Here is a 16,251-nt window from a genome sequence, read left to right as displayed (position 1 = left end):
AATAAGGCGATAATCAAACCGTTGGGCCGATTATCAGGGCCTCGAGCCTGTCGATTTGGGGCCTCGAAGTCGATTTTAGGAGCTTGGCAGGGAGCTATCGATGGGGGTCGGAATGCGGCTAACATTTATAATAGAATTAACAGAGGCTCTTTATGGCCAATAATTAGCAATAAATGATGAACAATAATGAAGATAATAAATAAGAGCAATAATGTCAAGAGAATATGTTAGAGAGCGAAAGAGAATATTCTTATATATTTCGTGTGGAGCAATTGAAGCAACAGCCTACAAGGTGACAATGATCCCCTTTATATAGGAAGAGGAATTCCATCATAGTACAACAAACATTAATTACAAAGATACGAAGATGTGAGAACTAGATGACACCCTGATTCGGGTCATAGACTAGTCCACTAGGCTTTGTTAATCCTAGCCATACGCCTAGGGAGCTTCCCATTCCTACCATCGTCGAGGTCGTCATTACCCTGAGTGTGAGTATCGACTACCCTCGAGGGAGGGTATTCGGTTCGTGGACTCAGGCCTTCGAGGTGATTTTCAAAGGCATTGATGGCATTGTTGGCCACATTATCATCCCATATAAATTGGGGCCTTTCAATACTATCTTTTTATCCACATGCTTTTCAACATCTTTCCATCCCTTTCTTCTCATTGTCCTTCTTCATCAATACCCGGCATGTTTGGGGTCTCTGGCTTTAATGTCTTATGGAGGCATTCTTATCAGCCACACCATGGCCTTTTGCCTGGGTTTTCCAGTGCTGAGCGAGACTATACTTTCTCGTCGCTGTTGTGGTTATTGTTACGGTTATCACTACAGTCGTCGTTGGATCGAGGTGATGAGATAAGGGGGTCGGCCTATTTTGACTTTTGAGGATGTTTGGAATCTACACTACTGCTCGAGAGAGTGTTCGAACTATACACCGCTGCTTACTCTCCTACCCTGTCCTGGTGTGGCAATTCATCCCTCAGGTTTCTTCCCAAGGGATAAAATGGAACAACCGGTCGTTAAGATCACATGGCCTAATGTCCCGGAAGGTGGACTTGAAGTGGTCATGCGAGTAGGGTTAAGGCCCGCGAATCTTCTACCTTCGGCTTCGGCGGGCTGTGTCTCTTTTTTTTTTGCTTCTTCTGCATCACCTTCCTCTTCTTCATCTTCGCCCTCAGAGATATTGCGCTGTGGGATTGAGATGGGAACCTAGAGGAGGTGGCGGTCAAAGATATCACCGTCGAGGATTCATGCTCCAGAAGAGTGCTCGAAGATGCTGCTGCCGAGGTTGTGCTCTCAAGAGTAGGCTAGGCTCTTAGGCTTTTACTATATGTATACCTTCTTACTTCTTTGTTTCTGTGTAAGGACCCTTTGTAGGCTTTTATAATCATATGTTTTTTGATTATAAAGATGTTTTCCTAGCTTTGTCTTCGATGTTTGCTATATTTCCTTTTATTTGCGTTTATGGAGACTCTGAATGCATGATTCTATTGGCTACAATTAATGTCGAACCCAGATGCAGATGTTTTTCCTGACCTTTGCTTGACTAATACGACCTTCCGTGGAACCCTTCGTCATCTTTTGGGTCGAGACTGTATTGGATCGATAAGCTCGGATCATCGGGCCCCTTACTTCTAGTCGAATGAAAGTAATGCTTCTAACCTTGAAACTGTGATTTATCACTTAAGCTCCACGGTAAATTTTGAGGAGAAATTTGCTCGGAGGCCCGTGGACAGATACTGTGTTTGATCTTTCAAGGGCAGTCCCTGAGTGGAGGTTCGTTCAAATCCAGACCACCTGGAAACGTGCTTTGCGCTTAGTGTAAATAGCCTTAAGGCGCTGTAGATAGATCTTGAAAAAGGGTTTGTCCAATCTCAGATCGTGTCCCGGGGGAAAGCCCATACGGATGGAGCCTAAGTGCTTATTTCCTCAGAGCCAAACTTCTTTTTAATGGAGGCCCTCAAGGTCGGGTACCACCTCGGGATTGGTGATGACGCCATTGGCCTTTTAAAGCCTGACTTCTCGCTAATAAAAGTCCTCGAGGTCAGGTATCAACTAGGGACTAGCAGAGGTGCTTTTGGCTTTCTAGAGACTAACTTCTCCTTTTGACAGAGGCCGTCGAGGTCGGGTACCACCTCGGGACTGGCGAAGGTGCTATTGGCTTCCTGGAGCCTAATCTTTATCTAATGGCGATCCTCAAGGTCGGGTACCACCTCAGGACTAGAGAAGGTGTTATTGGTTTCCTAGAGCCTAACTTTTTTCTAATAGAGATCCTTGAGGTTGGGTACCACCTAGGGAATGGCAAAGGTGTTATTGGCTTCTTGGAGCCTAACCATTTTGTGATGGAGATCCTCGAGGTCGGGTACCACCTCGGGACTGGCGAAGGTGTTATTGGCTTCCTGGAGCCTAACCTTTTTCTGATGGAGATCCTCGAGGTCGAGTACCACCACGGGACCAGCGAAGGTGCTATTGGCTTCCTGGAGCCTAACCTTTTTCTGATGGAAATCCTTGAGGTCGGGTACCACCTCGGGACTGGCGAAAGTGTTATTGGCTTCTTAAAGCGTAACCTTTTTCTGATGGAGATCCTCAAGGTCGGGTACCACCTCGGGACTGGCGAAGGTATTATTAGCCTCCTAGAGCCTAAGCTTTTTCTGATGGAGATCCTCGAGGTCGGGTACCACCTCGGGACTAGCGAAGGTATTATTGGCTTCCTGGAGCCTAACCTTTTTCTGATGGAAATCCTTGAGGTCGGGTACCTCCTCGGGACTAGCAAAGGTGTTATTGGCTTCCTGGAGCCTAACCTTTTTCTAATGGATATCCTTGAGGTCGGGTACTACCTCAGGACTAGTGAAGGTATTATTGGCTTCCTGGAGCCTAACCTTTTTCTGATGGAGATCCTTGAGGTCGGTTACCACCTCGGGACTGGCGATAATGACATCGGTCAGTGTCCTTACTCGGCTTTGAGGTAGGTAGATCGTCGCTATTTCTTCCATGTATAAATAAGATTGTTTCTTCTCTTTTAGAGATCTCACTATTTAAGAAGTTACCCTTCTCTTTCCGTATCAAACCTTTTATTACTTCTGCTCTAACACACTTGCATAAGTTCCCGCTTTAATTCTCCAATTTTATCATAGCCATGACTGCTACGTCGGGGTTTGTACGACAGAGAGGGGAGAGCTCTGCCTCTGGCATTTGGGACCAATGAGAGTATGCCATTCCTTGAGAAATGGAACTTTACACGTAAGTTGTGCACTTCGTGCTTTCTCAGTTTTTCCTATGGCGAAGGCTAGTTTCGTAACTGTGCCCTCTTTTCTTGATCTTATGGGCATCGAGCGACGTTCTTGATTTGTCTGATTGGGACTGAAAGTTGGTGACCCACGACCTGTGACGAGTGCAAGTGGCGAGCTTTATCCCAAGGCCGATGTGAAGCAAAAGAACGTGGTGAGTGCTATGCTATTCTTTCCCCTCTCTTCCTTTATTTGGAGAGGCATTTTCCTTGTATGCGTATTAATCCTTCCAACAAAGGTATTAGAGAGTCGTTCTAGGAGAGGCCATGCTCCTTCGGAGAATTGAAAGGGTTTCCAGCTTCTGGGCTAAAGAACAAAAACAATAAGCAAGAGATGCTTTTATAGGGCAATGGCATTCAAAGCAAGGCAAAACGGTACCGGGGCTTCGGAGTGGAAGCATCATCCAAGCCTGATGTGTCAGCGGTTCCTGGTTCTGGAGAGAGGGTTTCTCCATTGATGTTGCCTTTTTTTTCCTCGACAGTAGGTCGCATACACCGAGCGACCATGCTTTGACCGGAATCGACTCTTGCAGGGCTAAAGGAATTGGATTGGCAGGTGTGCTCTCGGCCTTCGAGGGAGCCCGGCGGCTTCACTTTGTTGTGAGTTTTTTCATAGGCCTTTTGGGCTTTGTGCCTTCCCTTCCTTACTGGGTTTTCTTTTGCAGGCCTTCAACAAGCTTAAGTCCGGGCTGCTTCGTCATGAAGCCAGGCTGCGGAAAGCTCTGGATGAGGAGAGATCCCTTAGGCTCATTTATGATGAAAAGGAGGTCGAATTGGTATACTTGCGGTATAAGGTAGGCCAAAGCTTGAATTATGAGAGCTACTGGAAGGAGCATGTAATTTTCTGTTCCGGGTGAGCGTGCATTTCTCCTTCTAGTTCCCGAGGCTAACACTTCATTTACCTCAGTTGCAGAAAAAGACAGAGGCCTTGGAGTGCCATTGGGATCAAGTTGGCGGGGCCAGGTGCGAGCGTGATGAGCTGAAAGCTTGGGCGGAGGCTCAGGCTTTAGAGGGGAAGGATGCTCTGGATAAATTTTCTGCTTTTGAAGCTCAACTTCACTTAGTTTGTGATAATGCTTTGGTTCAAACAGAAATGATTGCGAAGATCGAGTCCGAGTTTTCGAAGGTTATGGCTAAGATCGTTTATGCCCAGGCAGAAACTGCAATGAGCCGAACTAAGGTCGACCAGGAGATGGCAACCTATTTAAAGGATGTTACCGATGATCAAGCTGAGCGAAGAAAGATCCTCGACCGTTAAGAGAGGGTTGAAGAATACGCTCGCTGCAAATCTCAAAAAAAGACCCTCGAGGAGATCCGTGCTAGGGGATTTGCCCTCTCGTAAAAGTTGGCACGAGCGAGGGCGGACGAGCGTGATGCTCGGTTGCTTTTGCTCGATGTTGAAGAAAGCAAAGATGAGGCCGGCAGGCCATAGATTTTGCTATCTGCATGTAGCATTTTCAAAATAAGTTTGTAGATAGAGATTGTGTTTTTTTGCATATGTGTGTAAAAGAAAACCTTGCGACTTATTTCTTTTTGTATCTCTTTCTGTTTTGGCCAGGTGAACTGGTCTTCGAATTGGTAGGAATCCTTAGAGTTGTGATACGTCCTTGGGGCTCATTAGGCTGGCGACCATGGCTTTTACGCCTTGGGTCGAACTAACCTTTTATGCGGGTGGCCCTGAGGCTCATTAGGCTAGCGACAATGGCTCTTATGCTTTTGCCCTTATGCATATTTGGTTAACTATTTTGAGCCCAGCCTTCGAATCGGGTTACGACCCGAGCTCATTTTGACCCTCAAGTTTTGTGTGAGCTGGCGACAATGGCTCTTATGCTTTGGGTCGAAGTGACCTTTTATGTATGTGGCCCTGAGGCTCATTAGGCTGGTGACAATGGCTCTTACGCGTTTGGTTGATGAGACCATTTATGTGGGCTTTATTTTTCCCTCAATAAGGATTTTCAAAGTAGTGTTTGTCTGAATCTTTGACGACTTAATAAAAACCTCGATTGTGAGTCGTTATATGGTGATGATCGAGAACCTTGGGAGGTTTGGCTTGGCGGTTGAGTATCTCAAAGCCGATGTTTAAGAGCTGAAGTGGACGAAGCTCTTTTGCTTGTGTCGAGGGTAGCCTGTTTAACTAGTTCTTTCTGAAGTAGATTCGAAGTAATTGAAGGCCTGTGATTTTGTAGCGACGGTCAAACATCCCCGAGTCGTGTTGGTTTAGCTGGTACAACATTGTGACCGGAGTCATTTGCATTTGGCCGGAGCCTTTGAGTCCCTGGTGAGATAGTTTCGGCATCTATATCGAGGGTATTCCTTTTTAGGGGTCTTACAAATTCGATATATAGCCGAAACTTTGAGATCGGGATTATTCCTTTAGCAAGGTCTTACAAGTTTTACATACCTTTGAGGTCTTACAGTTTTGGATACTTGGTATAAGTATTGTTCATGCCTTGCTTGAGGTCTTACAGATATAGTTGCTGCCTTATGTAGGTCTTACGAGACCGAGTCTACCCGCTCGGGGTCTTATGTCCTCGGGTTTTTTAATGAATGGATATTGGCGACAGTCCCCGAGTCATCAAGGGTACCTTGTATCGGAAGTCGTTACTTTAAACTTTGTATTGCCTCATTGAGGGCTTACAATTTCGGATATCCCGACCTTGAGGTAGTGCATTTTCTGAGATTTTGACGCTAGTCCCTGAGTATTCGGGTCACTTTCAGCGAAGAAGTTGCTTTTGCGGAGGTGTCGGGTTTTTTTGGGGGCGTGAGATGCTTTTATAAAAGATATTTTTCAATTATTTGGTACAAGTGTACATGTTTTCGCCATCGTGGACCCAAATATACGGACAGGGTTCGTTCGACCGTTTGGCCTGACACATTATTTTCCTATTGGGATCCTATTTGGCGTTTCTTGGCTTTTCCAAGCGGAAGGCCTTCCGGGGGGATGCCCCCTAGTGTTCGAGGTTGATTGCAAAAGACGCCTTGAATACTTGTTGGATCTTCCTTAGGTAGCATATATATGTTTCCTTGTTAAAAACCTTGCCAATAAAACCCTTCTTGAGATGAAAACTCGGCTGAAGGAAAATAGTACAACGTATGCTTTTGAAACCTAAGGCCTTCGGGCTGGGAAGAGCTTCGGTTTCGACCGGGTACCTGCATTTCGATTAGTATAAAATGCAACTGAAAAAAGGAGACGATCATACCTTAGAGCAAATGGCACTTCGGATCTTGGTGTGACTTTATCGTTTATTATGAGGACTCGGTACGGTCCTTTGTTTCGTTAAGTTGGGTGTAGCCGAGAATTTAACTTGTCATCGCTATTTTATTATTTGCTTATCCTTTGGCTTTTTCGGTGGTGGAGGTATCAACACTGGCGCTACGTCATGCACTGCGAAATTTTCCTTTGCCGCATGCTGCTCCCCATAGACAGTTTTTATCCCATCCTTTGTCGAGAATTTCATCATTTGATGGAGGGTGGATGGTACTGCTCTCATACAGTGAATCCACGATCTTCCTAGCAAGGCGTTGTATCTCATGTCTCCATCGATAACATGGAATTTGGCATTCTGGGCCATGCCAGTCATGTTGACTAGGAGGGTGATTTCTCCTTTCGTTGTTTCACTTGCCATGTTGAATCCATTGAGGACTCAAGTGGCGGGCACGATTTGGTCGAGCAGACTGAGCTGCTCTACCACCCTCGACCTGATAATGTTGGCCGAGCTACCTGGATCCGCAAGTACACGTTTAATTTGAAATGTATTTACAAGGAATGAGTTTACCAGTACGTTGTTATGAGGCTGAGACAAGGTCTCGATGTCCTCGTCACTGAATGAGAGAGCGTCCTCGGGTATGTAACCCCGAGTTTGCTTTTCCCTAACGAAAGACATTTTTGTTTTCCTCATCACGGGCTCCCGTGGGGTATCGATGCCTCCCAAAATCCTGTGCATGACATGTTGTTGCTCATTTGTTTTATTCTTTTTGGCCGCCTCTCTTTCTTGGAACTGATTTTTAGCTCGGTTGCTGAGGAATTCCCGTAGGTGACCTTTGTTAAGTAGTCGGGCTACCTCTTCTTAGAATTGGTGGCAGTCCTCACTTCTGTGGTTATGTGTGTCATGAAATTCGTATACTAAGTTATGATTCCTTTTACGAAGGATCTGATTTTATAGGCCTGGGCCACCTGGAATCTCTAATTTTACTGATGGCGAACACGATATATGATACATCGACGTTGAAGTTGTATTCCGATAAGTGAGGTTCCCCCGTTGGCTCTGCGTTCCTATCGAATTTGGCTCTGTTGATGAGTCCCCAAGGATCCTATCCTCGGTTTATCCTTTGATCATTGAGAGGTGGGTTATGCCTCTAGGCGTTCCTCCTATCTTCGGTGTATGGTTGATATCGTTCTTTGTTTGGCTTTGGCCCATTTGCCAAGAGTCTGCTTCGGTATACTGAGCCCGAGGGGGCTCCCAGCTGGTCATCTTCGACCCTGATTTTCAACTGGTATCGATTGTGGACGTCTGACCAGGTCACGGCTGGATATTTGACCAGATTCTGTTTCAGCTGCTTCGAAGCCATCGAGCTTCGTTCATTCAGACCTTGAGTGAAAGCCTGGACTGCCTAGTCGTCGGAGACCGGTGGTAGTTCCATTCATTCCATTAGAAAGCAGGATACGAAATCTCGCAGCATCTCGTTCTCCCTTTGATTGATCTTGAAGACGTCATATTTCCTCGTTGCTACTTTGGTGGCACCGTCATGTGCTTTTATAAAGGAGTCTGCTGCATGGAAAATGATTTTATGGAGTTAGGAGCTCGGTTGTGATACCACATCATGGCCCCCTTCGAGAGTGTTTCCCCAAAATTCTTCAGTAAGACGGACTCGTTCTCGTCGTCTTTTACGTCGTTGCCTTTCACTGTGCAAGTGTAAGTAGTAACGTGCTCATTGGGGTCCGAGGTCCCATTGTATTTTGGGAGTTCTGGCATTCTGAACATCGTTGGAATGGGTTTAGGGGGCCACTTCCTCTAGGAACAACCTTTATATGAACTTTTTCGAATCTACACCTTTCAGGACTGGGGGTGTGCCCGGAATTTGGTCAACCCTGGAGTTTTAGGTCTCGACCTTCTTGTCATTGGCTTCTATCATTTCCTAACCCGATTTTATCCTTCTGGTGAGGTCCTCGAGCATTTTTACAATGGTGGGATCAGTCATCGAGCTGTTATTGCTCGATCTCTCCAGTACCTGTTCGGCTGGGGGAGCTATCCCCGGTGCTATCGTGCTTGGAGTTTTTTGGTGACTTTACACCAGAGCAATAGCTAGCTATTGTGCCTGCAACATTTTAAAAATAATATGAAGGTTAACTTCACGCTCTTCCCTGGTTGGGGTTTTCTGAGCTTCTTGTGAATCTCCTTGATGCACGCTCTTGTCGGTATGCGAGCTTATATCGACCCGTTGGGCATCGCGTAAGACCGCCTCTATAGGGATTGGTTTTGGCGCATTCCCAGGGTTTTATGGCGGCACACCAACACCTAGAATGTCCACACCATTTTCTCTGTGGTCCTCAAGATTGTTGTCTTCGCCTCCATTCACTAAGTTAGACATTTTGACCTGAAATCGAAGATCTTGGACAAGAAAAAGCGTGAAAGATAACTTGTGTTGTGTGACGAAACCAGCAAGAAAATAATCACTATTATTTTTAGCCCTACGATGGGCGCCAAACTATTTATCGTGAAAATGGTAATAATAATTAAATTTGATTATGGGACTCTAAAAATATGTGATCTATTTTTATGCTAGCTTGTTAGGTAGTTGATGCTACGTATATGAGACTTAGAAACGAAATAAGAGTTAAGAATAGGGTGATAATCAAACCGTTGGGCCAATTATCGGGTCCTTGAGACTGTCGATTCGGGGCCTCGAGGTCGATTCCGGAGCTTGGCAGGGAGCTATCGAGGGGGCTCGGAATGCGGCTAACAGTTATAATAGAATTAACGGATGCTTTCAATGTCCAATGATAAGCAATAAATGATGAACAATAATGAAGATAATAAATGAGAGCAATAATGTCAAGAGAATATGTTAGAGAGCGAAAGCGAATGTTCTTTTATATTTCGTGTAGAGCATTGGAGCAATAGCCTACAAGGTGACAAGTATCCCCTTTATATAGGAAAGGGAATCCCATCATAGTACAACAAACATTAATTACAAAGATACGAAGATGTGAGAACTAGATGACACCCTGATTCGGGTCATAGACTAGTCCACTAGGCTTTGTCAATCCTAGCCATACGCCTAGGGAGCTTCCCATTCCTACCATCGTCGAGGTCGTCATTACCCTGAGTGTGAGTATCGACTACCCTCGAGGGAGGGTATTCGGTTCGTGGACTCGGGCCTTCGAGGTGCTTTTCAAAGGCATTGATGGCATTGTTGGCCACATTATCATCCCATATAAATTGGGGCCTTACAATACTATCTTTTTATCCACATGCTTTTCAACATCTTTCCATCCCTTTCTTCTCATTGTCCTTCTTCATCAATACCCGACATGTTTGGGGTCTCTGGGTTTAATGTCTTATGGAGGCATTCTTATCAGCCACACCATGGCCTTTTGCCTGGGTTTTCCAGTGCTGAGCGAGACTATACTTTCTCGTCGCTGTTGTGGTTATTGTTATGGTTATCACTACAGTCGTCGTTGGATCGAGGTGATGAGATAAGGGGGTCGGCCTATTTTGACTTTTGAGGATGTTTGGAATCTACACTACTGCTCGAGAGAGTGTTCGAACTATACACCGCTGCTTACTCTCCTACCCTGTCCTGGTGTGGCAATTCATCCCTCAGGTTTCTTCCCAAGGGATAAAATGGAACAACCGGTCGTTAAGATCACATGGCCTAATGTCCCGGAAGGTGGACTTGAAGTGGTCATGCGAGTAGGGTTAAGGCCCGCGAATCTTCTACCTTCGGCTTCGGCGGGCTGTGTCTCTTTTTTTTTTGCTTCTTCTGCATCACCTTCCTCTTCTTCATCTTCGCCCTCAGAGATATTGCGCTGTGGGATTGAGATGGGAACCTAGAGGAGGTGGCGGTCAAAGATATCACCGTCGAGGATGCATGCTCGAGAAGAGTGCTCGAAGATGCTGCTGCCGAGGTTGTGCTCTCAAGAGTAGGCTAGGCTCTTAGGCGTTTACTATATGTATACCTTCTTACTTCTTTGTTTCTGTGTAAGGACCCTTTGTGGGCTTTTATAATCATATGTTTTTTGATTATAAAGATGTTTTCCTAGCTTTGTCTTCGATATTTGCTATATTTCCTTTTATTTGCATTTATGGAGACTCTGAATGCATGATTCTATCGGCTACAATTAATAGAATGCGGCTAACATTTATAATAGAATTAACAGAGGCTCTTTATGGCCAATAATTAGCAATAATTGATGAACAATAATGAAGATAATAAATAAGAGCAATAATGTCAAGAGAATATGTTAGAGAGCGAAAGAGAATATTCTTATATATTTCGTGTGGAGCAATTGAAGCAACAGCGTACAAGGTGACAATGATCCCCTTTATATAGGAAGAGGAATTCCATCATAGTACAACAAACATTAATTACAAAGATACGAAGATGTGACAACTAGATGACACCCTAATTCGGGTCTTAGACTAGTCCACTAGGCTTTGTCAGTCCTAGTCGTTCGCCTAGGGAGCTTGCCATTCCTACCATCGCTGAGGTCGTCATTACCCTGAGTTAGAGTGTCAACGAACCTTGAGGGAGGGTACTCGGTCCATGGCCTCGGGCCTTTGAGGTGATTTTTTGAGATGCCTTAACAACGAGAAATTGGCCTCTCCGATTTCACCGTATACACATAATTTGTGACTTTTACCCAATTCCGAGACGTGGGCCCGAGGAGGATTTTGAGTGTTTTTCTATTTTCTTACCTTATCTTCGATTCTTTTAGCTAAACTCATTGTTTGTAGTTATATTTACATTAAGATATTGATTTGATTAGATTTGGGCTACTCGGAGTTGGATACTCGTGGTAAGAGCGTGATTTCAGATTGATTTTGAGTTGGTTCGAGGTAAGTGGATTGCCTAACCTTGTGGGGGAACTCTCCTTAGGATTTGGTATTGTTATTATATGAATGTCGTGTACGTGAGGTGATGAGTGCGTACATGTGCTAATTGTTGGAAAACCCCATTTTCATTAGGTAAATATATGTGTTTCGTTTTTGTTAAACACTACTTGTATTTTACATCCTACTATTTAGCTTAGGAAGGCATGCTTAAGTGATTTAACTGTTCTATCAGCTTAAACTGTTTACTTTAAATTCTGTGCAACATGTTTAGAATAGAAATCTCTGCTTTCTTGGTACAAACTTTTATAGAATTGTAGAATCTTTCTTGAGATTGTTGTGCTTTTACTTTGGGAGAACGGGAAGATATCCCGGGAGATCCCCCTGCATGTTTACTTGGTACTACGGATCGGTATTCTGGGAGATCCCCCTGCACATTTATATTTGAGACTACGGGACGACATCCCGAGAGATTCCCCTGTACTTGATATTTACTTTAAGACTACGGATTGGTATTCCGAGAGATTCCCTTGCATACTTATGATTCAGACTATAGGACGATATCCCGGGATATCCTCTGTACATTTATGTTTGAGGACGACGGGACGATATCCTGGGAGATCCCTTGTTGCTATCTTTGTGTACTGAGTTATATTCATTCTGTGATTTTATTCTTTATCGGCTTTAGTACTCTAAATTTTACTGTGATATTTCATACTATTTTACCTTGTTTTATATATATATGACTAGTAGGGCCCTGTCCTTCCTCGTCACTACTCGAACAAGGTTAGGCTTGACACTTACAGGGTATTGCTGCGGTGTACTCATGCCCTTTCCTGCACATGTTTTTCGTGTGTAGATGCAGGTTCTTCAGCTCAGCCGTTCTATCAGTGAGGAGGGCGATATCAGAGACTCCGAGGTACATCTGTCGCGTCCGTAGACCTAGAAGTCCTTCTCTATTCTCCCGTTTAGCTTTAGACTTTATGTATTTACTTTGGATTAGACATTTTGGAGTTAGAACATTATGTAGTTTTTTATAGCTTGTGATTTCATGAGATTCTAGGTTTTGGGAGTTTGATTTAGTTTTGAGACTATATATTGTATATGTCGAGTGGCATTTTTAATCTCTTTATTTATGTTTTACCTGTATCTTGCCAATTTCATGTTTCATTTTCTTTTTCCGCAATTTGTTTGGCTCACCTCGTTGTAGAGACTAAGTGCCATCACGACAGTTCGCGGAGGGAGAACTTGGTTCGTGACAAGTTGGTATTAAAGCTCTAGGTTCATTGGAGTCGTGAATTATATGCCAGTTTATTAGAGTCTCACGGATCGGTACGGAGATGTCTGTACTTATCTATGAGAGGCTATGTAACTGTTAGGAAAATTTTACTTCATTTGATTTCCTTGTCGTGAGAGATTTTGATATCAAAATTCCAAACCTTTGTCTTCTATTCTCTCACAAATGGTGAGGACACATCCTATCGGAGATGACCAGGTACCTGCACCCCCAGCTAGAGCTGGCAGAGGTCGGGGTCGGGGTACAGCCAAAGCACCCATGCGAGCTACCGCAGAGGAGCCACTAGCAACTCTAACTGGAGCCCAGGCACCTGATAAGCCTACAGCTACAACTATTCCAGCTCTTCAGGAGATCCTTGCATAGTTCGTGAGCATGTACACCACTCTAGCTCAGGCAGGGTTTATTCCCCTTGTTGCAGTCACATCCCAAGCTGATGGAGAAGCGCATCCTCCGGCCGCTTGCACCCCAGAGCAGCGTGTCCAGGTTGATCAGATCCCACAGGTTATACCGGTGCCGCCTGTAGCCCATTTTAGCCTGAGGATAGGGAAGCAGCTTCAGAGGATGAGAATCGGAGGCTTGAGAGGTTCAAGAAGTACAAGCCTCCTATATTCATTAGTCTAGCATCAGATGATGCCCTGGGATTTCTGGAGGAGTGCAACCGTATTCTCCGCACTATTGGTATATCAGGATTGAGTGGGGTTTCTTTGAATACCTTCCAGCTTCGAGGAGCAGCCTATTAGTGGTGGCGTACTTATGAGTTGGATAGCCCAACTAAGGCAGCTTCCCTTACATGGACTCAGTTTTTCGATATGTTTTTGAGGGAGTAAGTTCCTCAGAGCCTTAGGGACACATGGCGCACGAAGTTTGAGCATGTGCGCCAGGGTGCTATGTGTTACACTCCACGTTTTCGTACATGAAAGTACGCTATGAGTAAATTGAGATAAACTCGGGAATGAGATTATTTTTTAGATTATTAGTATTATGTCATTTCAAACAAGTGATAAATATATTCGTGAAGGTTAGAGGGTAAACGAATCAAAGGAAATGAGTTTCGTCAAAGTTTGATATTTTGGGATAAAATATGATCCGAGCTATAATACTCGATATTTATGGACTAGTGTTATACAAGGTACCATATGGCCATGATAGTAAGGTGTATAAAGTATGTTAAAAGTGAGTAGTATTTTATATAATTTGAGATAATTCTTAATTATGTGGGTAATTAATTAATTATTGGTTAATGGGAGATTACCTAATTGATTATGAATTTAGTGGGTGGTTAAGGTCTTTTGGATAAAAACCAAAGGAGTTCACGTGGCAGCCCATTATGCCTGTACATATATGACTATTATTGTAAGGTGGAAACTAAAGTTATGTGGCTAAGCCACCACCAGAAGTAATCCCACACACCCATTCAAACACATACTTAAGAAGATTTGTGACCTTTTTTTTGCTTCATTTGGTGTATGTCATTCTTGGCAAAGCTATGATAACGTTCAACCCATTTTTTGCTTCATTTGATGTATCTTATTCTTGGCAAAGTTATGATAACGTTATCCATTCTTCAAGTTTCAACAAAAATGTGAATTCTTGCAACCAAAAGAAATCCAACGACAATTGTTAGCAACATAAAATTTTGCGGTTCTAAAGTAGTACATTGCAACCTTTTTCAAGAACATCATACGAATGTTTTCCTACTCCAGGTATGTTAAGGCTATCCCTTCTTTCTTTTTTGCATGATCCAAATTATATGGAAGAAATGAGCAAACACACAATTTTCATAAACGACTTTATTCATAGAAATACTAGGGGTCTCTATGTTCTTGATTCCCCATGTGACATATTATTCTATCATCTGTTCATGGGTCTCAAAAATACGTAAGTTGGTAAAGTTTATTTCATGATATCAATCAGAGGCCTAATGGTCTTATGATGTACCGAGAGATTTTATTAACATAATTCATATGCATTTCATGCATTTATACATGCACATTGACCCATGACCAGATTGCATTATATAGGCCTAATGGTTTTCATATATAATGGTCTTATGTATATGTATATGTATATGGGATATGAGAAAGGTTATGGCGTTATATACGCACCACCACCTGATCAGCTGGTATGCGTTGATGATTTTTCCCACAATGGTCGAGATGATATGATGGGATTCCCTCAGAGGCCCGATGATGTTATGAAACATGTACCTATACATGACATGACATTCATATGCATATGCATGACATCATAATTATTTCATGATTTACAGAGTTATGCAGACTTAAAGGTTGAGTCATTTACTCTATATTTCTTCCATGTGTATTATGTACTTATTTATGTGCCTTACATACTTGGTATATTATTCGTACTAACATCCCTTTTGCTTGGGGACGCTGCGTTTTTTGACCGTAGGTCCTGATAGACACGTCGAGAGCCCTCCAAGTAAGCTATCAGCTCAACGGAAGATGTTGGTGTGCTCCATTTACTTCAGAGTTTATTGTTAAGTTAGTATGATTTAGATATGTATTGTTTGGTATGGTGGGACTCTATCCTGGCCTTTATGAAAATTGTGTATTTTTAGAGGCTTATAGATAAATTTTATGTACGTAAACGATTGTATGGCCTTGTCAACTTATGTTCAGTATACGAGTGGTTATTTTTGTCTTATAGGCCCGTATGTCTTATGTATAAGTTGGTTTCACATGTTGTATTCTACTTATCCCATGGGAGCCTTCTGGCTCAGTTCTCTATGAAAGTATGACATGAAAAGATACGTTATGATGGTACTCGGTTGAGTAAGGTACCAGGTGCCTGTCGCGGCCCATTAGTTTGGGTCATGACAAAAGTTGTATTAGAGTAGTTCTGTCCTAGGGAGTCTAGAAGTCATGTCTAGTAGAGTTTTGTTTATGGGTGTGCCATGCACCACACTTATAAGAAGGAGGCTACGGGGCATTTAGGACTATCACTCTTTCTTCTTACTCTAGATCGTGTGGTAGAGCTCAATTATAAGAACCCAATTTTCTAAAATCTGTCTTATTCATAAAACGCCGATGCCTACATCTAGAAAGACGGTTGGTAAAAGATATAGTTGTGGAACAGTTGAGTCAGAGCAACTCGATTTATACTACGTGCTTATTATGAGTAAAGGTAAGGTCTCCAGCAGATTGTGTGTGTACTAAGAAGTGTGAGCTTTTGGAAAATAATTCCTAAGGCATGAATATCCATCCACCCATATGGTGAAAAACAATAAGAGATTCAGAAGATAGATACAAGTTTAAACAAGTTAAAGAAGCAAGGTGAAGAAGGGAACGATATACCCAGTTAGTGAAGATGATCATTATCTACAATTCGGAAAAAGAGATATAAGCATTGTGAGTTACCTTCAACAGTAACAGAGGTATGTATAATTGGCCACACCCATCTCATTTATGCCATACAGAAGCTAAAAAGTGTAGTTTAAGAGAAGGACGGGATATCAGGATCCGGCTGGAGTTAGAGTAACTCAAAATGGTGAATGGATTGTTTGCATTAGTTCACATTTCTAAAGGATATTGCAAAATGTCCTACTGGGTATGAGTCTTTCATAGATGAATTTTCCATATCATATGAT

This window comes from Nicotiana tabacum, chromosome 7, assembly GCF_000715075.1.
Source record: "Nicotiana tabacum cultivar K326 chromosome 7, ASM71507v2, whole genome shotgun sequence".
NCBI lineage: Eukaryota > Viridiplantae > Streptophyta > Magnoliopsida > Solanales > Solanaceae > Nicotiana > Nicotiana tabacum.
This window is presented reverse-complemented; position numbering follows the sequence as displayed.